This window comes from Schistocerca americana, chromosome 4, assembly GCF_021461395.2.
Source record: "Schistocerca americana isolate TAMUIC-IGC-003095 chromosome 4, iqSchAmer2.1, whole genome shotgun sequence".
NCBI lineage: Eukaryota > Metazoa > Arthropoda > Insecta > Orthoptera > Acrididae > Schistocerca > Schistocerca americana.
Genome location: NC_060122.1, coordinates 357,614,504 through 357,639,954, shown reverse-complemented (window position 1 = coordinate 357,639,954; position 25,451 = coordinate 357,614,504). Strand labels below are relative to the sequence as shown.

Sequence of the window (25,451 nt, the reverse complement as noted above, 5' to 3'; positions counted from 1 at the left end):
AAAAACATAGAGAAGTCATCGGCTCCCAAACCGTAGTTTTGGTAGAGCGCAACTGCACCTGTTACTGATTAATCAGTGTTTTATCCGAATACTCTTGCCAGAATTCTACTATTTCAAAACAAAACAAAAAAAAACATTTATTTTTACGAAAATAAAAATAAGCAGAAATTTCAGACACGTATCTGAACCGAGATCCACTTCTGTCGACATTTCTCTACCACCTACGTCTAAGGACTTGCATAGTGTTCTGGAAGGCAAATTAAAAAAAATTCATTTAAAAACTGTAGGCTGAGTAAAGAATATAGTGGGCTGACACTGCAGTACCTGAAGCAATTACATTCTGACACAGGCGGAGACGAAGAATAGTGGCGAGAGCCAGCCAGCATCTCGTATGTCAGAGAAGTCCAGCTCCGCTCGATAGCTTTACCTGCGACAGAGAACATTTGGGTGAGCTGTGACAGTCGTCGTAGTTTTAACACTATAAACTGCTAGTTGGTATTCTTAACTTCATTTCTAGAAAGAGAAACGAAGTCGTAAGTGAAGAGGGAGTTTTGGCAGCTTCTTGTTGGTCAGTCCCTTCCGTACACGTTGGATAACGACCGCTTTGCTTTCCTTAACGGTAGCCCCGCTTCCAGGCTTGTACTTCCTTTACAGGGACGAGGCGAATAGAAGTCGAGTGATCTGAAACAAACACAGTCAAAATCAGCATCGTCTGATATACGAGAATGATTTGCTTCAAAGCCAATATGAAACAAAAAGAAATTCCTTTCTCAATGAAATCAGTGTCTAAAGACACCTCCTTGAATTACACATTCACCAAAAACGTTTTAGCTATGAAAATTATACGTAAACGAGCAAAGCTCGAAGTTACTTCACCATTCACAAAGAAAATGGGCAGTACGTTGCTTTTAGATTTTGTGAACTTTGCATAACGTCTGTGTAGTATGAGGGTGCTTTGAAAAGTTCTCGGAACGGAATAAAAACAAAGTACTTACATCACTGAAACTTATTTTATTTTTCAATGTAGTCTCCTTGTAGATTAAATGCACTTGGTCTAACGATGTTCCAGTGCCTTGATCCCGTCTCGAAAATGGGTTTCCTCGGGGCCTGCAAAATACACTCCTGGAAATTGAAATAAGAACACCGTGAATTCATTGTCCCAGGAAGGGGAAACTTTATTGACACATTCCTGGGGTCAGATACAGCACATGATCACACTGACAGAACCACAGGCACATAGACACAGGCAACAGAGCATGCAAAATGTCGGCACTAGTACAGTGTATATCCACCTTTCGCAGCAATGCAGGCTGCTATTCTCCCATGGAGACGATCGTAGAGATGCTGGATGTAGTCCTGTGGAACAGCTTGCCATGCCATTTCCGCCTGGCGCCTCAGTTGGACCAGCGTTCGTGCTGGACGTGCAGACCGCGTGAGACGACGCTTCATCCAGTCCCAAACAAGCTCAATGGGGTACAGATCCGGAGATCTTGCTGGCCAGGGTAGTTGACTTACACCTTCTAGAGCACGTTGGGTGGCACGGGATACATGCGGACGTGCATTGTCCTGTTGGAACAGCAAGTTCCCTTGCCGGTCTATGAATGGTAGAACGATGGGTTCGATGACGGTTTGGATGTACCGTGCACTATTCAGTGTCCCCTCGACGATCACCAGTGGTGTACGGTCAGTGTAGGAGATCGCTCCCCACACCATGATGCCGGGTGTTGGCCCTGTGTGCCTCGGTCGTATGCAGTCCTGATTGTGGCGCTCATCTGCACGGCGCCAAACACGCATACGACCATCATTGGCACCAAGGCAGAAGCGACTCTCATCGCTGAAGACGACACGTCTCCATTCGTCCCTCCATTCACGCTTGTCGCGACACCACTGGAGGCGGGCTGCACGATGTTGGGGCGTGAGCGGAAGACGGCCTAACGGTGTGCGGGACCGTAGCCCAGCTTCATGGAGACGGTTGCGAATGGTCCTCGCCGATACCCCAGGAGCAACAGTGTCCCTAATTTGCTGGGAAGTGGCGGTGCGGTCCCCTACGGCACTGCGTAGGATCCTGCGGTCTTGGCGTGCATCCGTGCGTCGCTGCGGTCCGGTCCCAGGTCGACGGGCACGTGCACCTTCCGCCGACCACTGGCGACAACATCGATGTACTGTGGAGACCTCACGCCCCACGTGTTGAGCAATTCGGCGGTACGTCCACCCGGCCTCCCGCATGCCCACTATACGCCCTCGCTCAAAGTCCGTCAACTGCACATACGGTTCACGTCCACGCTGTCGCGGCATGCTACCAGTGTTAAAGACTGCGATGGAGCTCCGTATGCCACGGCAAACTGGCTGACACTGACGGCGGCGGTGCACAAATGCTGCGCAGCTAGCGCCATTCGACGGCCAACACCGCGGTTCCTGGTGTGTCCGCTGTGCCGTGCGTGTGATCATTGCTTGTACAGCCCTCTCGCAGTGTCCGGAGCAAGTATGGTGGGTCTGACACACCGGTGTCAATGTGTTCTTTTTTCCATTTCCAGGAGTGTAGCTGTCAACTCCGGCTATCAGTTCTTCGTTTGAAGTGAATATTCGTCCACGAAGAAAAATTTTTAGATTTGGGATGAGTTGGAAGTCTGACGGAGCCCTATCAGGTGAATAAAGCGGGTGTGGCAATAATTCACACCTTAGTTCGTGTAATTTTGCCATGTCCATTCTCATGCGGTTTTGATCCAGCGTCAAGAGTCGCGGCACCCATCTTGTAGATAATTTTTTCATTTCTAATTCTTCAGTTAAAATGTGATATACCCTTTCAGATGGCATGTGGCAAGCGTGAGCAGTTCACGCACTTTCAATCGGCGATCCTTCATGACCATTTTGTGCCCTTTTGCAATGATTTCTGGAGTAGTGACACATCTTGGCCTACCACTGCGTGGATCTTCATCTAAGCCCTCCCGACCAAATTTAAATTCGAAACTTCATGGCAGATTAAAACTGTGTGCCGGACAGAGACTCGAACTCGGGACCTTTGCCTTTCGCGGGCAAGTGCTGGCAGAAGTAAAGCTGTGAGGACGGGGCGTGAGTCGTGCTTGGGTAGCTCAGTTGGTAGAGCACTTGCCCGCGAAAGGCAAAGGTCCCGAGTTCGAGTCTCCGTCCGGCACACAGTTTTAATCTGCCAGCAAGTTTCGTATCAGCGCACACTCCGCTGTAGAGTGAAAATTTCATTCTGTAAATTTAAATTCATTTGTCCACTAGGCAACAGTTGAATATGAAGGAGCCGAGTACCCCAGTGTATTCTGTAAATCGTCAAGAATGTCCTTTGCTTTGATACCTTTCTTTACGAAGTACTAAATCACTGCTCGAATCTCGATTTTTCCATCTTCACAAATCACTACGCGGGAACAACAACAGAGCCACGTCACAGTCACAGCTCCCTTCCAAGAGCACTGGCGTGGCACGTGTTAACAGGCAACAGTCCAATGAATATCACGTGAACAACTCGATGCGCTAGCGATTACCTCTCGGGGTGATTCCGAGAACTTTTCAAACCACCCTCGTATTATCACTAATTAATAAATATAGTATAGTTAAGTTATATGCCCAATATAAAGTTGAAGCAATTGTGAACAACATTTTTATTTGACTTGCTGTCGCTAATCTCCTGCAACAAGTTAAGCCGGTGCCGCATTGGAACACGGGTAGTAGATAAACCTGCCGGACAGGACATGCACACGCAGCAGTTGCGAAAATACGCGAAACTCTTCAAAGAATCACTGTCGAGTTTGGATTCGTCGCAGGTTCAGAGTAGTCTGCGTGAAATGACCTTTATCTTCGTAGCTCGTTACTGTCGCTCTGTTGTAACAGCAATTTTCACACAAGACTACAGACGTCTGGGTAATTTCTTTGTAGATCTGCAACATGGTTTCTTATTTACGAGCTATAACAACTAGCAGTAGTACTTGCACAGTGATATACGCCGCGCGTGATTAGCCGAACGGTCTGAGCCGCTGCAGTTACGGACTGTGCGGCTGGTCCCGGCGGAGGTTCGAGTCCTCCCTCGGGCATGGGTGTGTGTGTTTGTCCTTAGGATAATTTAGGTTAAGTAGTGTGTAAGCTTAGGGACTGATGACCTTAGCAGTTCAGTCCCATAGGATTTCACACACATTTGAACGTTTGAACAGTGATGTACATTTACCGTTAATGTGCGATGTATTGTATTGTAAAATGAGTACTTGAATAAATTAAACACTTTCCTACCGCTTTGTGTTGCATTTTGTTGTGTGTAGATATGAATGCCAACAACTTTATTTTCATATATCCTGCACTGTATTATTGAAAACTTGCATTTATCTGTCTCGCTCTCTCTTATACACTTTGTGGGCTTGTATAGAAGAAAGAGTAGGTATAATTTTGAATAGGTGCTCTGGTGAAGATTAGATGGGTAGATCGAATAACTAAAGAAAAGGTACTGAATAAAATTGAGGAAAAAAGAAATTTATGGCACAACTTGATTAAAAGAAGGGATGATTGATAGGACTTGTCCACAGGAATGAAGACGTCGTCAACTTGGTAACGAATGGAACAGTATGGGCGAAAATTGTAGAGAGAGCAAGGCTCGAAAACAGTAAAATGGTTGAAGTCGACGTAGGCTGCAGTAGTTATGCAGGTATGTAGAGGCCTGTACAGGACAGAGCAGCATGGGAAACTGCATCAAACCAGTCTTCAATAGAAGATGACGACAACAACAACAATATCCCAGTTTTGTATTTCCTCTCCCCATTTTTCGTTGGTGCTGATAAAGGAATATTTTATGTTAGCGTGTAGAATGATGTTAGGAGTGCACTCACGGCCATCACGAGGTTTTTCAATACAGATTTTCCCTTTCTGTGTCCGTAACTTCATTATTTAGTCCTGCTCCAATGTGCCGCGGATTCTGTGATGTTAGTCGCGCGACGGGAAAAGGGAAATAAGAGAGAAGGGTCGTTCTGGCAGAGGAGTGGTATTCGCGGGTACGTGACGGATTCGCTGACGGCCGTAGCAGCTAGCTGACTTTGAAGCGAACCGCCGCTGGCGCGTTGCAGATAGGCGCGTGTACGGGCGAGCACGCGCCGTTCCATTTGCGGCCGCCCTCACACAATTAAGCACAGAGGCCTCTGATGGGCTGACCAGTCCCTGTGTATTTGTGTCGCGTTTCTGCCGCTCAGCTGCGCCCGTGCCGGGGAATTTCAGACATGGCGCTGCTATACGTAACCGAGTGCAGCAGTAACTAGTGCTGTAATGTCATGCGCCTTCAGTTACGTTGATGTACGCGTGTGCTTAGAAGATGCTCAGCAAGGTGGTTTGTGGGAGCAGCTGAATGATAAATTCGAATAACATCTACATCTACACTCCGCAAGGTATCTTACAGCGTGTGTGGCCGGCCGCGGTGGCCGAGCAGTTCTAAGCGCTTCAGTCTGGAACCGCGCGACTGCTACGGTCGCAGGTTCGAATCCTGCCTCGGGCATGGATGCTTGTGATGTCCTTAGGTTAGTTAGGGTTAAGTATAGTATTGGTTAAAAACAGTCTTGGTTGCAATTTTAATTTTTTAGTTTTCAACGACGCGTTTTGCCTTTTAGGCATCTTCAGGTTACCTTTTCTAGATGGACGCGAGAGGCACCAAGATCTGCATAGCGCGTTCCCGTTCACGTTCGTTGAAAAATAAGAAAAACTAAAATTGCAACCAAGACTGTTTTTAACCAATACTGTTAAGCACTGGTTTGCTGTTTTGCCACATATGGACTGGAAGAATTTCTAGGTTTAATTAGTTCTAAGTTCTATGGGACTGATGACCTCCGATGTTAAGTCCCTTAGTGCTCAGAGCCATTTGAACCATTTTACAGCGTGTGGCTGAGGGTACTTCTGCTACTACTTCCATTTTGATTATATCCTGTTACATACACGGAAGGTGAACAACAGCACATTCTTTTATCAGTGCCAACGAAAATAAGGAAGAGAAATAAAACTGGGATGATATTTTTTGTCGTCGTCGTCGTCGTCGTCATCATCATCTTCTATCGAAGAGTGGTTTGAAGCAGCCTTCCACGCTGTTGTGTTCTGTGCAGGCCTCTGCATAACTGCTGCAACCTACGTCGATTTCAACCTGTTTATTGTATCCGAGCCTAAGTCTCTCTACAATTTTCGCTCCTTACTCTTCCGTCCATTACCAAGTTGACGATCTATTCATGCCTGTGGGAGAACAATATCGACACATTGCGATATGAGCTCTAATTTCTCAGACTTTCTTGTCTTCGTCATTGGGCGAGACATGTGGTGACATTAAAATTAAACAAGTTCAGAATTACTCCTGCAGAGAGGAAAAGATGAAGTGTAATTTCCGTCTCACTCTCGTCTCGGGAAACGCAGAAAATCGAGAGACAAGGTTTTTGATTTTACTTTATAACTTAATTCCGTAACTAAATACCGGTAGTAAGCCGGCCGGTGTGGCCGAGCGGTTCTAGGCGCTTCAGTCTGGAGCCTCGCGACCGCTACGGTCGCAGGTTCGAATCCTGCCTCGGGCATGGATGTGTGTGATGTCCTTAGGTTAGTTAGGTTTAAGTAGTTCTAAGGGACTGATGACCTCAGAAGTTAAGTCCCATAGTGCTCAGAGCCATTTGAACCATTTTGAACCGGTAGTAACTCACATTTTCCATAATACCTTCTGCTATTTCACCTCTCTTACTGTAGTAATCTTCGTCTCCTCCTCTCCCCTCTTTTCCAATCCCTAATCTCATTGTCAAAGAATGGCACACTCTTCCTTTGATCGTACACTGTTGTTTGTAAACAGTGGTCTGCAACACACCACGATAAGAGGACGTGTAGAACAGTGGAACCATAATAAGTGATTTTGGTAGAACGGTGGGCTGCATGTAGGCCCAACAGCGCTCTCTTTTTGTGACCGGATAGGTCAGTGTTACGCAACGCTCAGTCGGTGCGGAGCCCTCATACGAAGTAGAAACGTGTAACCAAGTGCCACTACGCTTCGTCGACATCACATGGTGGAACATCGGCCTGTGAGTGCATTCGAACGAGGCAGAATGATTAACCTCCGGGAGGCGGGTCTGTCGTTCCGTGACACTACGACTCGAACAGGGAACGTTGCTTCCACAGTGAGGCGTATGTGGAACCAGTGGAGGGAAGGTGGTCGCACGCAGCGCCGACAGGGTACTGAATGACCACACTGCGATTAACCGCCATCATGACCACTGGGCCCTGAGGGACAGAACATCTTCGTCTTGTCTACGGTGTAGGCGCGACCTTGGAGCACTGCAACAGGTGTGGACGTGTCTGCGTCGACGGTTGGACCTCTGCGGGAGCAAGTGAAGTAAACGTTTTTAAACCAGTCGGTTAAACTTCTATGCGCTGCACTAGTGGCACGCATGCTATTGCGTCGGCTTCCATTAACCAGAAACCACCAACGCTGCAGAGTGCAGTGGGCAGGTTAACGCCGACACTGGCATGCTGAGCGTCAAACTACAGTGTTTTCGGACGAGTCCCGCTTCAACTTGTACTACGGTGATAACTGCTTACGCGTTCGATGCCGCCGTGGTGAACTAAGTTCAAATGGTTCAAATGGCTCTGTGCACTATGGGACTTAACAGCGGAGGTCATCAGTCCCCTAGAACATAGAACTACTTAAACCTAACTAACCTAAGGATATCACACACATCCATGCCCGAGGAAGGATTCGAACCTGCTACCGTAGCGGTCTCGCGGTTCCAGACTGAAGCGCCTAGAATCGCTTTGCCACTCCCGCCGGCGTCTATAACACGCGATCTTACTTCCTATGCCTTGATGGCAACCTGAAAAGCTACTGCTACATCGGAGAGGTTTGATACCGAGAGGTGTCGCCCCTTCTGCAGACCGTTCCACAAGCCATATTTCAGCAAGACAACGCCCGGTCGCACGTGGCGAGTGCCAGACTTCTTCGTAGAACGACGGGTACCACTGCTTTAGTGGCCTGCCTGTTCGCCTGAAACGTCACCCATCCAACATGTCCGGGATATGGTCGGCAGGCAACTTGTTCGTTAAGGTCCTCCAGCAGTCACAGTTGATGCTTAGTGGGCCGCCAACAAACCGCGTGGCAGAGCAGTCAGGCACTCTTTGTTCCATGCCAAGACCTCTAGAGACTCTGATTACAGCACGTGGTGGCGCTACTCCTTTCTGAATTTCCAGTTACAGCACATGTACATGCCAGTAATGTTAAACATTTGTATAGTGTCAGGTGCCTATTCGGCACAATAAATTTCATTGTGATCCATTTCTCGGTCTTGATGTTTCACTTTTTTCCAATCAGTAGTGTATGTTCGAGGTTGCACCACCTAAAACAAAATACAGCAATCAGTGTTCTGCTGTCTTCAGTTGTTGAGAACATTATTTGCCACAACTATGTCTAATCTCTAGAGCTTACAAATCTGAAACATGAGCACTTTTCATGAAAGCGAAATTGTCTAGCTGCAGACGTATGACATCCGACGCCATTGTTGGCGACGCGGTATCTACAGAATACCCTGCTCTAAAAATCCTGCTATCTGTGCTGGCAAAACCTTTCTCAGTCGCCAGTGAGTCGACTATATTTTTACGATGGTGACTTTATATGGTTTCTACGGAGGGTGCGGTCTTCGTCAGCCAACTTTTACGGCTCCTCCTACGTTTTATTTCATTCGATCAGGCGCCCGCAGGCGTGTGCCTCATTCTGTCTACAACTACCGACAGGGTTTTTGGTTTTATCTCCGTTATGGCTCTGTAAAGGCTGTAATTCAAACGGTCCTCCTCTTTCCTGGTCAATCTCGGCGTTATTGCAGGCATCCGCCCTAGGAGATGAAGAAATGCCTTCGTCTCAGTTTACCAGGTCGTCGGCTGTCTGTCGTTTCCGAGGAAGTAAAATGCCTGTCCTGTTCCATTTTGTCTGCTTGTTAAACTGCGAACGGTTCAAGAACTTTATCGCTGAAGCGTGGCAACTTCAGAACCGTTAACGGCGCCATTCTGCAAATCTAAAGAGACTGAGACACGTGGGATTCGCTTGTTGTGCTTCTTTCTGTTTAGGGTGAATCATTAGGTTCTGGAGCTTTTTATTTTAACTAAACGCCGAGGAAAACTGCCATGGGAAAGATGTGCCTATCGATTTGACAGGGCGTAAAACTCTATTATATTCAAAAAATGTGCTATACTTATCTTCCTCCAAATATATCTCATCACTTTGAATCTCAAATGGATCGTTCTAAATCAACACTTGAACAGACCCTTAATATAGATATTATCATTTAAAACCAGTTGAATTATGTTCTTAATACTCAAGGATAGCATCCACGCTGGTCACCAATACCAGAATCGTCTAATTTAATTTTAAAAATCCACCCCTACTACTTCATTTCAGTTTTTTGGAACTCCGGAACAACTTCCATAAACTAGTTTGTCGGCGTTACATCAAAACCTGTGTGTATAAATATCATCTGAGGACCGTCGCTCTCTATTTATCTTCGATAATTTTTCCATAAAGAATAATTATAGTAATCTGTTTCTCTCAGACTTCTCTTTGCTCTTCATTTCTATTGTTAAACTGAGTTTTTCATCCTTTACCCTTTTACAGGGAAATACAGTTTTCCCCCTTGATGTAAGGAATGGCAGCTCTCTTGAATTGTGGACAAACACTTGAAAGCGTACACAAAAATATGGTTCAAATGGCTCTGAGCACTATGGGACTCAACTGCTGTGGTCATAAGTCCCCTAGAACTTAGAACTACTTAAACCTAATTAACCTAAGGACATCACACACATCCATGCCCGAGGCAGGATTCGAACCTGCGACCGTAGCGGTCGTGCGGTTCCAGACTGTAGCGCCTTTAACCGCTCTTTTTTTTTCCGACCGAGACTCGAACTCGGGACCTTTGCCTTTCGCGGGCAAGTGCTCTACCAACTTTTTTTTTTTTTTTTGGTGTAACAGTAACAAACATAAACTGCTTCTAGCATTTTTTTTAAATATATAAGACAATGACTTTATAAAATAAAATTCTTCTGGGAAACGTAAATAAGTGGACTTTTTTTTTTACAAAATAGTGAAAAAAAGAAAATAAAATATCCTGCTTCTGTCAGTACAAAACAATAACGTTCTACGTTCCTCTTTTAGGCGCGTACCTCCCTAATCCCGTCATACCTCGCGTTGGTGTCGGGTACGTCTTCACGTGTGTTTGTGGATCCTCTCCACTGTCCTGGTTCGTTCTTGTTCTGATACTTATAGACAATAATTACATTCTCCTACCCGGGACACCCCAACTGGGTGGAGGATCAAGCAAGGCACTCCCTAAAAAATTTGCGTAATATGTTCGATATCTCGGATGTCTCATAAGCTGTGAGTGATGTTCCTGTAGTAAGGCCCAAAAGTCAAGCTCATTCTTACTGCCGTCTCGGAAAAGATAACGCACAGTCAAACCTCGAATCCAAGTCACTGCGTTTGTCTTCGTTCGGAGATAATATGTCCTATCTGGGAGAAGTAGTGTGCGTGGTTCTATTGTTTGCGGCCCCACCCGAAGGAGGAAGGCGATCATTTTTTTGACCAAACACCATACGTCCGCCGAAGGACCGCATATCAGGCGATGCTCCTCAGTGTCTATAACATTGCACTGCGGACACAGTGGGTCGTCCGCCATATGAATTGTATGCAACCTGGAACGAGTCACGTATTTCCCATTTACCACCTGATACCAGAGTGCGCGCGTTCCCGTATCAAGGTGTGGGTGGTGCACTGTACGCCATACCACTGACCACGTAACTGTTGGTTGGCGGCGCTCTACGCCATTATTCGGCCGTCGTCGAGTCAAGATGTGATATATATCACGTGCCGTCGGCATCCTGGTAGTCGGTAGTTCCATATGTACGTAACTGTGTTCCACAAAGAAGGTTCGCATATGGGCAAGCGATGGTGAGATGTGAGCCACCGCTACCGGAGCCGAAAGAGAAGGCGGAGCGAGTTCGTCTATCAAGCTGCCCGTCAGACTTGTCTGGTGTCGTGTCCACAGCTTTATCATTGTGGTTACATAAATAGCCACTGCTCGGTCGCGTACGTGGACTAGTCCAAGACCTCCACGACTACGAGGAAGGGTGAGGGTTTCGTATCCTACCTTAAAAAGCAGACCTGTGCTCACAAAATATCCTAGTGCCGCCAGGATTCGGCGGGCCAACACCACCGGCATAGGAAGAACTTGTGCCAGGTGGGGGATGCGAGAGGCTAGATAAGTGTTGGCAAAGGTGACCCGTTATTCCATATCCAGTGCCCTTAACCTGTGACTTCGGACACTCGCACGAATTGTTTGCAGAAGATGTCTGTAACTCAGTGCCGCCGTGCGTCGAACGTCTGTAGTGAAGATAATTCCTAGGCATTTCATCTTGTTGATCGGCTGTAATGGTGCTACACTTCCTGTCGGGAGTCCTCTCCCGATGTTCATCGCTCCTGACTTTGCCATGTTCAGGCGACTTCCCGTAGCCATACAAAACAAATTAATCCAATGCAAGGCCACTCTTGCCTCGTCGCCTGACCGTGCTAAAAACACTAGGTCATCTGCGTATGTTCGGCATATAAACGTGTTGTGCCTTATCGTCATTCCTTGGAGTCGATTCCGGAGCCCGCAAAGCAGCGGCTCGACAGCGGTGGCATACAATATCGTTGACAGCGGGCACCCTTGTCTGACCGATCGTGAGATGGTGATGGGCCCCACCAAGCGTCCATTGATGAGCACTTTGGATGCGGCTCTGTGGAGTAGTCTCATGACGACGGTGACAAAACTTTCCGGAAACTTCATTTTCGTCATCACGTCCGTGAGATAAGCATGACTCAGCCTGTCAAATGCGCGATCGAAGTCTATCGAGACCAATACACCCCGGAGACGACATGTTGAGGCCAGTGCGATAACATCGCGGTAGTCGCTGAGTGCCGTTTGTATATTGCTAGCTCCTCCTAGCTGGGTTTGGTCGAGTGAAATCACTTGGCGTATCACGCGTTTAAAGCGTGCTGCAAGTATCCTGGCGTAGATCTTGTAGTCGCAATTAAGAAGGGTCAGTGGCCAGTAGGCCTGTATCCCTGTGCCGCCAGATGGTTTGTGGATGGGGATGATCATTCCTTCCACGAAGGAGGGTGGAAGAGTCACGTTGGGAGACATCAATTCGCAGTACATGGCAGTCCATCGTGGAATCATGAGATCTTTAAATGTACGATAGAACTCTAACGGAAACCCGTCGGGCCCCGGCGATTTATGCGACGCTCCCTTATCAATCGCTTCCATTACGTCGTCAACTGTGATTTCACCTGTTAACTCCAGGTTGGCCGACTCGTCGAGACACGCGGAGAGCGTTCGTCGGACCTCATGAAAGGCTGCCTGATCGTGTTCCGCTTCTTGATAGAGATGACCGTAGTGTTCCACGAAAGCGTTGGCAATGTCTTTTTGCGTTGTCATGCGGCGACCATCTGGCAGTACGACCGTCTGTATTAAGGTTCTGCGGCTACGTTGTTTTTCTCTGATAACGTGAAACATCGACGGGGATTCTCCACGGACTCGTTCAAAGGCCCTTGCACGGATTGCGACACCCTCCAGTCGGCGGCGCGTTATGGAAATTATTTGGGCCTGTGCTCGTTTTATACCGGCACGACGCTCCTGTGAAGGTGCTTGTACAGAAAGTTCGCGGAGCATCGTGAAATAAAATTCCGTCGTGTATCGCCTCCACATCGTCTGCTCTCTTCCGTATGCATTTAACGCTCGGCGCAATGCAGGCTTAACGCATTCCAGCCACCACTGCAACGTCGTCGGATATGTCGGGAGGCGTCGGTCACACACGTGCCAAGTGTCTTCGACTAAGCGTCTGCACTCAGGTTCCCTAAGGTGTGCTGTATTCAGTTTCCAAACACTGCGACTCCTCCACACTTGTTGACGACTCAGGGAGACCGTGCATATATATGCTATGTGATCTGAAAAGGCGACAGGCCACAATTCCGCATCGAGGATCGCAGGTTCGAGACGACGTGTTACGTAAATGCGATCGAGACGACTTGCAGAGTGACTCGTGACGTAGGTGTATCCACGTCTGTCGCCATGTATCTTCTCCCATGTATCAATGAGATTCATGTCCTGTATGAGTTGCCGCAGCTCCGGGCACTAAGTATAACGTGGGTGTTGATCTTTTGGTACGAGCACGCAGTTGAAGTCGCCTCCAAATAAGACATGTTCATACCGACCTAAGAATAGTGTTGCAATCTCCTCTGCGTAAAATCGGGATCGGTCGCGCCGTCTGTCTGACCCCGACGGTGCGTAAATGTTAACTACCCGTACTCCCAGCACTGTGAGCGCCAGTCCTCGCGCTGACGGCAGGTACACCACGTCCTCGGCTACTATGCCGCTACGTAGAAGTATCGCTGTTCCGCTGCCGCCGTCGGTAGTAGGTGTAATGTACGTATCGTACTCATAGAGGTCGGGGAAGCTCTCAACACATACTTCCTGCAACAGAACGATGTCGACGTCTGACGCATGCAACATGTCTCGTAATAATTGCAATTTGACAGGCGTTCTGATCGTATTAATATTAATAGAGGCTGTTCGATATGCCTGCCGCTGTTCCTCAGTGCGTAAAGCGTACATGAACGCTTATGTTAATTTGTGTGCTGCTGCCCGGTGACATGCTGTCCCTGCGTCAGTCTGCATCTTCTGCGCGGTTAACATCCGGTGGACGCAGCACTCGCCATGGCGGGTGCGTCGTCGGTGTGGGGGTCAGTATCGGATTCGTCGGCCCAGTTTCTGTGCTGGAGGTCCAGCTCCCGTCGTGTCTCTCCGGCCGGGCTGACCGAAGGCTGTGGCGTTGCTGCGGTGGATGGAGGGACTCCTTCCGTCGGCTTTCCGTCCGGTGTGTCTGTATTTAACCCCTGTGTGGCATGATTCGCGTCGTACTGCTGTGTGGGAGGTAGAACCTCCCGTTGCGCATCCGGATGCACTGTATCGACGTTACACCCAGGTTCGTCTGCCGTGGACTGCAGTAAGCAGGTATCCGACGGCGCTAGCCGTCGTTTCTTGTGGCGCTTCGGCGATCGTTGTTTGCGCGTGTGCGCCTCCGTATCCGAGTGCGGAAGTGACTCCCGGTGCTCAGGGACGAAAGCAGCTGTCGGCACAACAGCAGGATCAATTTCCATACTTCCTAACGATCCTTTCCGCTCGGTTAAGTGCGTCGTCGGCGCCGGAGCGGCAGAGGTGTGCGTCGTTTCGTCACTGGAGGCGGTCTCTGCCGCAGTCGGTTGCCGTAAACTGTCAGGATTCTGTAGCTGGTCATTCTTCGGGATGGGATCCGTTCGAAACGCGTCCGCATACGTTAGTGGCAGCGGCGTCAACGTGGACGGAGGTACGGGTTCGCCGTTTGGAACTTGCACTATCCTCCGCTGCATACATTCGGAACGGACGTGGCCCTCTTTCCCGCAGCCTGAGCATGTTTTGGGTTGTCCATCGTATATGACTATAGCTCTGCATCCGCCGATGAACAAGTACGAGGGTACATGTTGTGTCAGTTCTATTCTGATTTGACGCACCCCATTGAGAACGGGGTAAGTCGTGAAGTTGGACCATTTTTCCTCAACGTGGCTAAGCACTCTTCCATATGGGCGTAAGGCGTCAACGACCAAGTCAGACGGAACCGCGAAGGGAAGTTCGAAAATACGTATGTTTCGTAAGCCCAGTCCTGCATGATCAATAGTTACTTCTCCAACATGTCCATCAGAGTGACGAAATTTGAGTCCATGTTTAGTATCTCGGATGATTCTGTCTCATACTGCATCGTTAATCAGCTTGACGTAAACGACACTGCTCACTATGGAGAGGTGGATTCCGATAAGTTCGTTGTAGTCAAGTTTAACTTCGTCTCGTAGGAACCTTTCTATTTCGTAGGCTTTCGGTCTCGCATATTCATTCGAAAAACTAATCTTGAGAGTCGACTTTCGGTATGCATGTGCCATTCTATATCGAGTCGTCTAAACGCACGAGTACGCCGAAGAGGTAAACAACTGCGCGAGCGCGAACTTCTCCGGCAGGGACGTAAACAGACGTCCGTGCCGTAGCACCGCCGAAGGCAGACTGTCTACCGCTCGGCCACTCCGGCCGGCCTAGCGTACACAACGAAGAGTAAGAACCAGTAGTTCTGCATAACAAGATTAGCGTTAAACTTCTAGTGTTTGCCACATCTTTCAAATATTAAGGGATAATTCAACGAAACTACATTACATAGGACGAATATGGAGCGAATGGAAGAATTAAATTAATTGGCGTTTAGTATTTTTGATTACAAGCTTGGTACGTTTTCTCGTATTAGTAAATAGGGATTATACTGAAAAGTGACATGAAATGTGACGATCATGTAAAGTCATTATTGTGGAAGGCGAAAGAAAGACCGAGATTTGTTGGAAGAGTTCAGAGAAAGTGCAGTACAGTTTTAAAAGAAACCACAGACGAGCCGCTTATGGCACCAATTCTAGAGTACTGCTGCACTTTTTGGGGTCCTTATCAAATAGGCACGACAGTAGACATACAACTAATTCAGATGTGCGCAGCTAGAATAGTAATAGGCGGTGTACCGCAGCGAACGACTGACAAAGATAAGCAGGAAATTTAAGTTTTAATGTTTGCTTGAAATGCAACATTATTTCTGCGAAATTTTGTTAAGTAAATTTAGAGAACGGGAATAGAAAATGGAAACAAGATAAGAAATACTCTTGACCATTTTGTGCTCCGCAGCTGAATAATGGAATGTTTATAAGAAAACCACCACGTCTGTATTCCAAATAGATTTATTATGGCACAACTGGTTTCGTTCTAAGTAAGCATTTTTATATGATAGAAAAAGTGCACCAACAGTCTTTGTGGGAACTAGTTAGGAAAACTGTTGGTGAACTTGTGGTCACCTGAAGATGTTCATTTACAGCGAAACCGGTTGTGTCGCAATAAAAGTGCCTTAAATACAGCTGCACTTCTTTTTATTAACATTTAATGTAAGAGAAGCTAGGGTGTTTGCAGAGGCATATTTTCCTCACTCTAAACGCGAACGGGCATGACAGAAAGTCGTCAATAATAATTGGATACGTAACACACTCTGCCATCCACTGTGCAGTGACTTGCGGAGTTTATATGAAGAATCGAATGCAGTACGATGTCTTCTGAACAACACCATTAAGGAAGAGTTCGTTCATTCTTATCTTTGCTCTGCTTTGAGATGGATATTTTTCAACGAATGATGATGTATTATCTAACTGTACTTACTCTATGGTGAAAAGTAGTCACTGCTGATTTCAATGCCGAATATGGGAATAAGATCGCGCATGACACTTTGTGAATTTTACATTATTTTATGAGTCGCTTCGCAACCACTTTGAAACTCAAAAACTGACTTTTGCGATGGGTATATCACTGCAGAGTTTGTCGTTATGTCTTTTCCTCTGTACCAAGTTGATTCCTTTGTTTAGTCTCAACTCGACGGCACAATTCACTTATACCTTTTTCTGTTTATCCGTGTGCCCATCTTTCTTCGCGTATTCCTATGATATTGAAGTTGAGAAAAACTGTTTACACGTGAATGTTTTTGGTACTCGCTTTTTTATTTATTACATTTATCTCTACCGTTGTGGTTGAAATTTCAGTGTTATTTTACGCATTCCTCTGCCCCTGTTTCAGAATTGTACTATCTTCTCTGTAACATGTGGTATGGTTTTTTTCTCTCTCCTGGAAACATTCCACAACCCAGGACAATTTTTTGCACCAAATGTTCAAATGTGTGTGAATTCCTAAGGGACCAAACTGCCGAGGTCACCTGTCCCTATACTTACACACTACTCAAACCAACTTATGCTACGAACAACACACACACACACACACACACACACACACACACACACACACACACACACACACACCCATGCCCGAGGGAGGATTCGAACCTCCGGCGGGAGGGGCCGTGCAATCCGTGACATTGCGCCCCAAACCGCGCGGCCACTCCGCGCGGCTTTTGCACCGAAATGTATTTCACAGCAATAACTGTAGCCTAAAAATCACTGACACACTCCGGCAGCTGTTCACAAGGGACAGACTTTCAAATATAATAACTTTTATGAAATAACGCAAAGGAAAACAAAGAGCAGTACTCAAAAGGCAGTTTTTGTTTGAATGGAGATCGTAAAAAAAAATTTTTGTTCGAGGGATTGTAACTGCGTTTGGAAACAGACTACCGCTGTCGTAAGTGTCTAATGATATTGAGGAAAATTGTATTCTTTCGCTGCTGTTTCAATGAGAATTAAAATGTAAGCAGTATGTGTGTAGTAAAAAGGAAATAAAAATGCCGTAATAAAAATTATATACCTTCCACATTCCACAGGGTGATCCAAAAGTTGCGCACTTCAGCCGCAAGAAGAGAAATATCCAGCCTAATGATGTCTTGATACACAGCAGAGCTGATTATCTGACGACGCATTACGGCACACCAAGCTCCAATTTTCTGACAGTGCAAGGTGTTTTCATGAAAGACTTCTGGATTTTCGGTATATGTGTTTTGAATATTCACGTGGCCAAAAGGTGAAACCTTGATGTATCAGTGAAGAAGACACCGTCCATTCGTGCATTTCCATGGACATCAACAACTATGTACAGAACGCTTGATGCTTTGCTTTTCCGTTGTCTTCAGTTCTTGCACTCTGCGAACATGATATGCTTTCTGAGCAATGTCATACGAAAGCTGTGGTTGGTCAGACTGACCTCTCAAACTTTATGAAGGCGAACGCAGCATCACATGCCGCACTTCAACCTGTTAAGCGTCCATCAAAACAGCCGGTCGCGTGGTTTTCTTCCCTGTTAGACGCTAACCCGCATTCCCGGAAAGGAGTTTAATCCGTTATTGTTGGACTGCTCGGCTCTGCGGTGTCTGGAAATTTCCGACGAAGTGCGTCTACGCGGTGTCCATACGAACAACTGGCAAAACACTGTCGAGCAATGAAAAATTGTTACTCTTGGGAAAACGATATATTTACCAAGCAAAGAAGTGTGTAATAATAGAGACGTCGTGCAACCTGGCGTCTTCGTTTGTTGTGAATAGCACCTGAAGTGCTATATTACGGTGGCCGTCGGACGAATTCAGAGCTACTCCTGTTTATAGGCACGTTTATTTTGATGTGCGCGACTCTTCAATCATACTATATAATAAACGTGTTAGATTTCAGCAACATGTAGCAGTAATATTAAGTATGAACCTTCTACCAAGGGAAAGTGGATCGAATATTGATTTTATACTGGATGTGGTTGATGCAAACGTAGCTAAATTTCCACTTTTTGCCTTGTTTTCAAAATGGGCGCTTTTGTATGTTTAAAAAAGGATATTTTAAGTGGGTTCTGTTGTCTTAAAAAATTAACGTGATTCACTGTAGTAATGACACGTATGTGTGGCCTAAAATTATGCCGAAGCCTGTATTTTGTTTTCGGTGGTATCATTTCTCATTTAATTCTTTCGTCTGTATTCAAGTTCAAAAAAATGATTCAAATGGCTCTAAGCACTATGGGAATTAACATCTGAGGTCATCAGTCCCCTAGACTTAGAACTACTTAAACCTAAGGACATCACACTCATCCATGCCCGATGCAGGATTCGAACTTGCGACCGTAGCAGCAGCGCGGTTCCGGACTGAAGCGCCTAGAACCGCTCGGCCACAGCGACCGGCCATACTTAAGTTGTTTGATGGAAACATAGCATAAGTTTTGCCCAGCTTGTATTGTAAATAAGGCATTCTGTGTTCAAGAAAAGCTTAGAAATAAACATAGATATGTTGCAGTACTATAGGTTCCGATTTTTCTCTTCGGATGTAACTGCGGTATGAATACAGTTTTAGGCCCTGGTATTGATAGGCTTGCCAAACATCGTAGCGAATGTGTTACCGAAACGTCCCTAACTATAACGAATTCAGTGATGACAGTTTTACTCGGGCAGGGTAGATCGTTTGGTATCTTTCTGATTCATCGTGCTTCATTGAAATTTTCGATCTCTCTGTCGTCGGCAGTTTCTGTTTCCGTGAGTGATGACGCACCTACATTCCGTTCGGTTGTTGAATTTTTCTGTGCCGTTTCGGTGGTCTCATTCGTATCGTTTGCGGAATAGCCACCCTCGTGCGGGTGCAGGCTGGCGACTGGCGTCGGCGTGCCACAAAAGGTGACGTCACGGCGGGGCAGACGACAGTGCTGTCGTCCCATGGTAAGGCGGCGACATTGATTAGCTGTCGAGTGGCGGCTGCGGCTGCCGTGCCACGGGCTGTGATCTGCCGCCGGCGGTCTGTACACGCCACGGCGTCCCAGCCGCCCCTGCTGCACGGGGCTCACGAGGCGGCTCTTGTCAGGCCTGCGGGCGGCTGTGGGTGCGATAGCTATACTCGTCACGGTCCCGCAGCTTGCAGGAGAGCTAAGCGTGCGACTTTGTCCGCAGACAAGCGAACCGTACACCCAATGGGTCACCGTTTTTGCTATATTTCGCAAGTTCAGTGAGCCTTTTGAGTACCATACGAGACAATAGCCTCGAGCAACAGCCGCTAAGCCGGCAGACTACTAAGCTACGCATACTGTATTCAAGTCCCACAATTTTTCCATTTATTTATTTATTTATTTTTTTTTTTTTTTGTCTTTCGTCAAGCTTTTGTATCGTAGCAACACGTCATGTTTCTCTAGAGAGGAACAATAGTAATAATGATATTCGTTGTGGTATATGTAACAAATGTTTTATGTTGATGTTTATACGTGTATGTAAAAGTCAAGCCAAGTGATTGTCAACAATTTTTTTTCCATAGCGGAAGGCGTCATATATTACCGACTTACTGACTGAAGTATTGTTAAGCTTGATGCTGTAGGAAGCCAGTGAGGACACTCGAAGACAGGAAACCAGAGAGACAAAACAGGTCACTGCCGTAGAAAGTAGCAGTTAGGTTACACGAGGTAAACAGATACTCGTAATAAAACAGATACTCACAATAAAATACTCATAATAAAATAAAAGAAATCAGAGCTCGAACGGAAAGATTTAGGTGTTCCTTTTCCCCACGCGCCATTCGAAAGTGGAACGGTAGAGAAGTAGTATGAAAATGGTTCGATGAACCCTCTGCCAGGCACTTAAGTGTGAATTGCAGAGTAACTATGTAGATGTAGATGTACTCGCGAACTGAAAACTGCACGGCAGCACTCTCAGGGTAGGAGTTCTAGTTTACAGGTTGAACAGGTGACTTCATACACCGCCTAGAGGCTGTTGTGAAGTGAAGTGCCGCAGTGGACGTTAGTCGCAAGATGGCGCATCTTGCCATATACAGAAAGCATGATACTAGTTCCTGAGAACAGCAACGTCATTGGATTCATACAGGCAACGTTGAGATGGGATATGAGAGAAACTGCTGGAACACTACTCCCCACTTCCAAGAGAAAGGCTTCACCCTTAGCGTGCGTTTAAGTGAGATAAAACACTGTTCTTGCTAGCTATGTAAAACGCCGTTGTTGCAATCTGTATGAATAAGGGCACTGACGTATAGCTTTCAGCTCAACGCTGTTGCTACTGAATATGTATTTTTTAGTTTAAAGGCCAGTAACATTCCTATCTACGGGGTAGTAGAAGGGAAAGGACCTGAAAGTGGTTGGCCAGAGCCACCGGGGAGGTGCATAGCCCCATGTCAGGTTGGCCGATGCCTGTAGAGTACCTGTAGATTGACAGAGATATAATCGTGAATCATGATGAAATGACTGATACGTGATGAAATGATCGATACATTTACGTGAATATCTCAGATACAATGTACATTATTCAAAGCATGTGTGTCTGTAGCCAAGTATGACTTCAGTTCGATATGCACTTGAATGTATCGATAAATAAATGATAATTATTTCACGAATGTACCAAATGATAATCATTATTAGAATTACAACAGTAAACACAGAAATCGAAGTCATTATGCTGGATTTCGCATTTAATCGCTAGTCGGACACTTCATATTCTTCTAAGAGAGCGTAATGTACTGGTGGTTGAAACGTGCAGATCCCAGTAATGTGATATTTTGTGTTTGGCAGGTGGATGTTTTATCAGTGCCAGTGGTTCTCAAATTTCCATTCGGATCTTTTGGCATTGCTCCGAGAACCAGTGTAACACTTGTACCTGTTAACACCAGAGTTGCTGTAGTTCGACTGTCAAGTGTCTGGCAAGATTTTCCAAGTTCTCTCTTGGTGGTTCTGCTACAACCTGAAGTGGCAATGTCCATCATTCATATTTTGTTTTTCTCCACAATTGTAATTTCTGGTGTATCGTGTTCCAAAATCCAATCTGTCTGAAATAAGAAGTCGCTCAGTAGTTTCGTGTGTTCGGTTCCGACAACTTTCTCCTGGCTTATGGTGCCCTCAGTTCCTTGCCAGCAGAAGGTGGTAATTTTGTCGTAAGTTCCAATGGATTATTATCATTACTCCTTTCCGGAGAAATCTGATATATTGTAGCTATACAAGGGTTTGGTGGAAAATAAGGAAAAAGAAAATGGCGTGACTCGAACGCAGTACGGACATATCTGCAGTACAGCGCCTTAGCAGGTTGCGCTGAAGCCACTGCTCGATGTCCGCTCTCGTCTAGTATTCAACAGTCATAAAACTTTGAACCCCGATTTCTCGAAAACGCTTCAAAAGCGAACCATATTAGACTAACATTAGCTACATCTAATTATATATTACAACCTTGCGAAAGACGAGCAAAACCGGTGCCCCGCTGAGCGTATGCTTCCATTCTCAAAACAAAGGCAGCGCATATGCGACGGAATTCCCCATATTCGTTTCGCTTTATCGCGCATTTCAACTGCACTTTGACAACAATCAACGCTCGCACCCCATTCGCGTGCGTCATCATTTCATCTGATTTATTTTTATTGTTTCTTCACTGACGTTGCAACCATTTTGTGTGCACACATTTACGTAAGCTGCACACCGACAGTAACAAGTTATTCTACTTAACAAGTTAGTAAAGAGTTGGCAAAAGGACAGTGGAAATTAAAGAACCATACAGCCACCTCGTGTTTAGATGGTTGTAAAGAGACCATAATAAACATTACAGGTTACTGCAGTTGCACTGCTTACTTACTCACCTGGCCTCGCAAACAGCAGTCGATTTTTGGACTCCTCAATTAGCGTTCTCCACATCATTTTATCCTCGGCGTCTTCTGCCCTTGCTCCAAGTATCTGAAAATCCATGGCCATCCGGTCTCTCCAGATTACTTTAGGTCTCTCTGAAGGCCATCGTCTTTCAGGCCATCTTCTCTAGCACTTCTCTCAATCTTGATCGCTCCTCTCTTCTATAGACGTATCCGGCTCATTTCAGCCTGCTTGTCTTGCTTCCCCAACAACATTTGGTTCATTATATTCCTCCATAAAATTTTTCTTCGGCTTTCTCCTCCCTGACAGGTAGGTCCAAACATATTACGCAGAATTTTATTTTCCAAAACCTTTATCTTCGTCTGTGTATACTTTACTTTTCTCCATATACTACCATTGCTGTGATTACTGTTTTACATTCCTTTATTTTTGTTCCTTTTGAAAAAATTTTTGATGACAATTTTTTGAGTGATTGACGTCCTGGATGTCGCTTTCATCCTCGCTCGTAATCATTTCTTCATCATTTCTGTTGTTTACCACAACCCCCAGATATTTAAACTCATCCACTTCTTAATCACGTGGTTATCAATCTGTAGTGTTTCTTGCGTTTTTCTCTTGTAATTTCTTTTTACCCTCGTGAATTTTGTTTTCTCGACATTTTAAGTAGCTTTCTTTCCAGTATTTTAGGGTCACATATGTTTTTAGCGATTAATGTTACATCATCTGCAATGGCAAGTACATTCATTTCTATACCTATGTTAATCCCTCTTCTGCTTCGTTTGCTAAATCTAATGCTACCTGCAATTATATGATGGGGGTCCAATAAGTAATGCAACACATTATTTTTTCACGGCCAGTTTCGGTTGAAAAAATGCAGAATTTGTTGTGGAACTTTGTGGAATATTCCCGCTTCAACCTGTTATAGTTTCACGAAATTCCTGTAGGTGGCGCCGCTATACATAACCTTCAAAACGACACTTTTAACGGAGGTGCGTTCCAAGCACAGAGCTGTCACTGGGTTCCTTTTGGTGGAAAACTATAGCATCGCGGATATTAATAGGCCGTTGCAGAATGTCTACAGAGACCTGGCTGTGGACAAAAGCACGGTGAGTCGCCATCGCACAGATCTGGGCGATCTCCGGCGTGCTGAGCCTCCGCACACAGCTATGACTCCTGCAATGTTGGAACGTGCGGACACGGTTACTCGATTTGATTGACGGATTACAAACAAACACCTCGGTGCACAACTGGTCGTCTCTGTTATTAGTGCTGGCACACTCGTCCACCGGTTGGGGTACACAGATGTGTGCGTATTGGGTTCCTTGTCGCGCAACATAAGACCCTAACAGCAACGAAGGATCACCTGTGGGGAACTGCTTGCGTGTTACGAGGTTGATCGTAACAACTTTTCTTTCGAATATCGTCACAGGCAATGAAATATGGGTTCACTACTTCGAACCGGAGACAAGACGGCAATCAATGGAGTAGCGCCACACCATTTCTCCTCCGAAGAAAAAAGGCGCTCCCTCAGCCGGCAAAGGCATGGCGACGGTCTTCTGAGAGTGTGAAGGGGTTGTTCTGTTTAATGTCTCCCTCTTGGTGCAACGATGAACTCAGAAGTGTATTATGCTACCCTCAGCAAATTGAAGAAACGACTTCAGCGTGATCGTCGCCACAAAAATGCAAACGAAATTCTCCTTCTTTATGACAATGCCGGGCCTCACACAAGTCTGCGCACTCGAGAGGACAGAACTTCAGTGGACTGATCTTCCTGATCCATCCTACAGCCCGAATCTCGCAGCTTTCGGCTTCTATCTGTTTGGGGCCATGGCGATCATGATGATTATTATTTTTGGTTTCGGAGGGTGGCGCTCAATGGCGTGTTTATCAGCGCCCGTACAAATTCGCAATCTTTTCACTATCCAGTCTCGTCATATACCCATATACCAGAATGATGATAAAATGAGGAGGACAACACAAACACCCACTCTCCGGGCGGAGAAAAGACCCAATCTGGCCGAAGATCGAATCCGGGAGCCCATGGTCCATGGTCCACTGAAGGATGCACTTCGCGGGAAGCAGTACGAGGGTGATGGGGAGGTTATTCGTGCAGCAAGATTTGGCTGCGATATCAACAACTGAGAGGTACCATACAGGCAAACAGGCCCTCCCAGTATGGTGGCACAGGGGCGTCGCATTTTACGGGGATTATGTTGAAAAACAGGGTTTTGTAGCCAAAAGAATATGGAATAATATAGTGGATTCTAAACCTTAATAGAACCAACCTACTTCCAGAAAAAAAAAATTGTTGCATTGCTTATTGAACGCCTGTAGTAATATTGAAGGAGAGCCGTGATGTTCCATCTCCTTGCCTGACTCCTGTTTTTAAGTAGAAAGCTGTGGAATGTTATTACATTTTCACTATCTCTTTCGAACCCATCAGTGTAACTTTTACAAGATTTGCAATCTTCTCTGAGCGGCTGGTTCCGGCGGAGCTTCGAGTCCTCCCTCGGGCATGGGTGTGTGTGTTTGTCCTTAGGATAATTTAGGTTAAGTGGTATGTAAGCTTAGGGATTGATGACCTTAGCAGTTAAGTCCCTTAAGATTTCACACACATTTGAACGTTTGATTTTGTAATCTTCTCTGGTTCTCCAAACTCTTCCATTTTCTCACACAACTTATCTCTGTTTATGCTATTGTAATCGCATTAATAAAGTTAATTTTAATTAAAATTTAAGTCTCCTTTGCTACTGAATATCCTTCTAAAATTATAACATCTTAAGATGTTGAACTGGTAAAGTAACAGAACAGAGTATTTCAGTACAATTTTTACACTAGTAAGAAAATATTAAATCTGTGTCTTGCATATCATAAACATTAAAATCATATTAGCTGTTCTTGTTGAACTCTCAAAGAGACACAGCGAAAGACGAGGTGGTTGACATTAGCCTCTGTTTCATTTCCGCATTCATAGAAGAGAACATATAAACAGCACAAGTATCACGCGGGAGGGTATCTTCTGTTGTGACAATCAAGAATGTACAAATGGTTCAAATGGCTCTGAGCACTATGCGACTTAACGTCTGAGGTCATCAGTCGCCTAGAACTTAGAACTAATTGCCGGCCGCTGGTGGCCGAGCGGTTCTGGCGCTACAGTCTGGAACCGCGCGACCGCTACGGTCGCAGGTTCGAATCCTGCCTCGGGCATGGATGTGTGTGTTGTCCTTAGGTTAGTTAGGTTTAAGTAGTTCTAAGTTCTAGGGGACTGATGAC

At 45.9% G+C, this 25,451-nt stretch overlaps 2 long non-coding RNA genes across 2 annotated transcripts in view; both read right to left on the bottom strand.

The window, feature by feature from the left end:
• LOC124613992 overlaps positions 1–459 on the bottom strand; it is a 31,441-nt gene extending 30,982 nt beyond the window's left edge. The window contains exon 1 of the long non-coding RNA XR_006979671.1: positions 325–459. This is a non-coding gene — a long non-coding RNA (uncharacterized LOC124613992). The remainder of the gene's footprint in view (positions 1–324) is intronic.
• Positions 460–463: 4 nt separating this feature from the next.
• Positions 464–25,451, bottom strand: part of LOC124613993 — a 117,185-nt gene continuing 92,197 nt past the window's right edge. The window contains exon 3 of the long non-coding RNA XR_006979672.1: positions 464–681. This is a non-coding gene — a long non-coding RNA (uncharacterized LOC124613993). The remainder of the gene's footprint in view (positions 682–25,451) is intronic.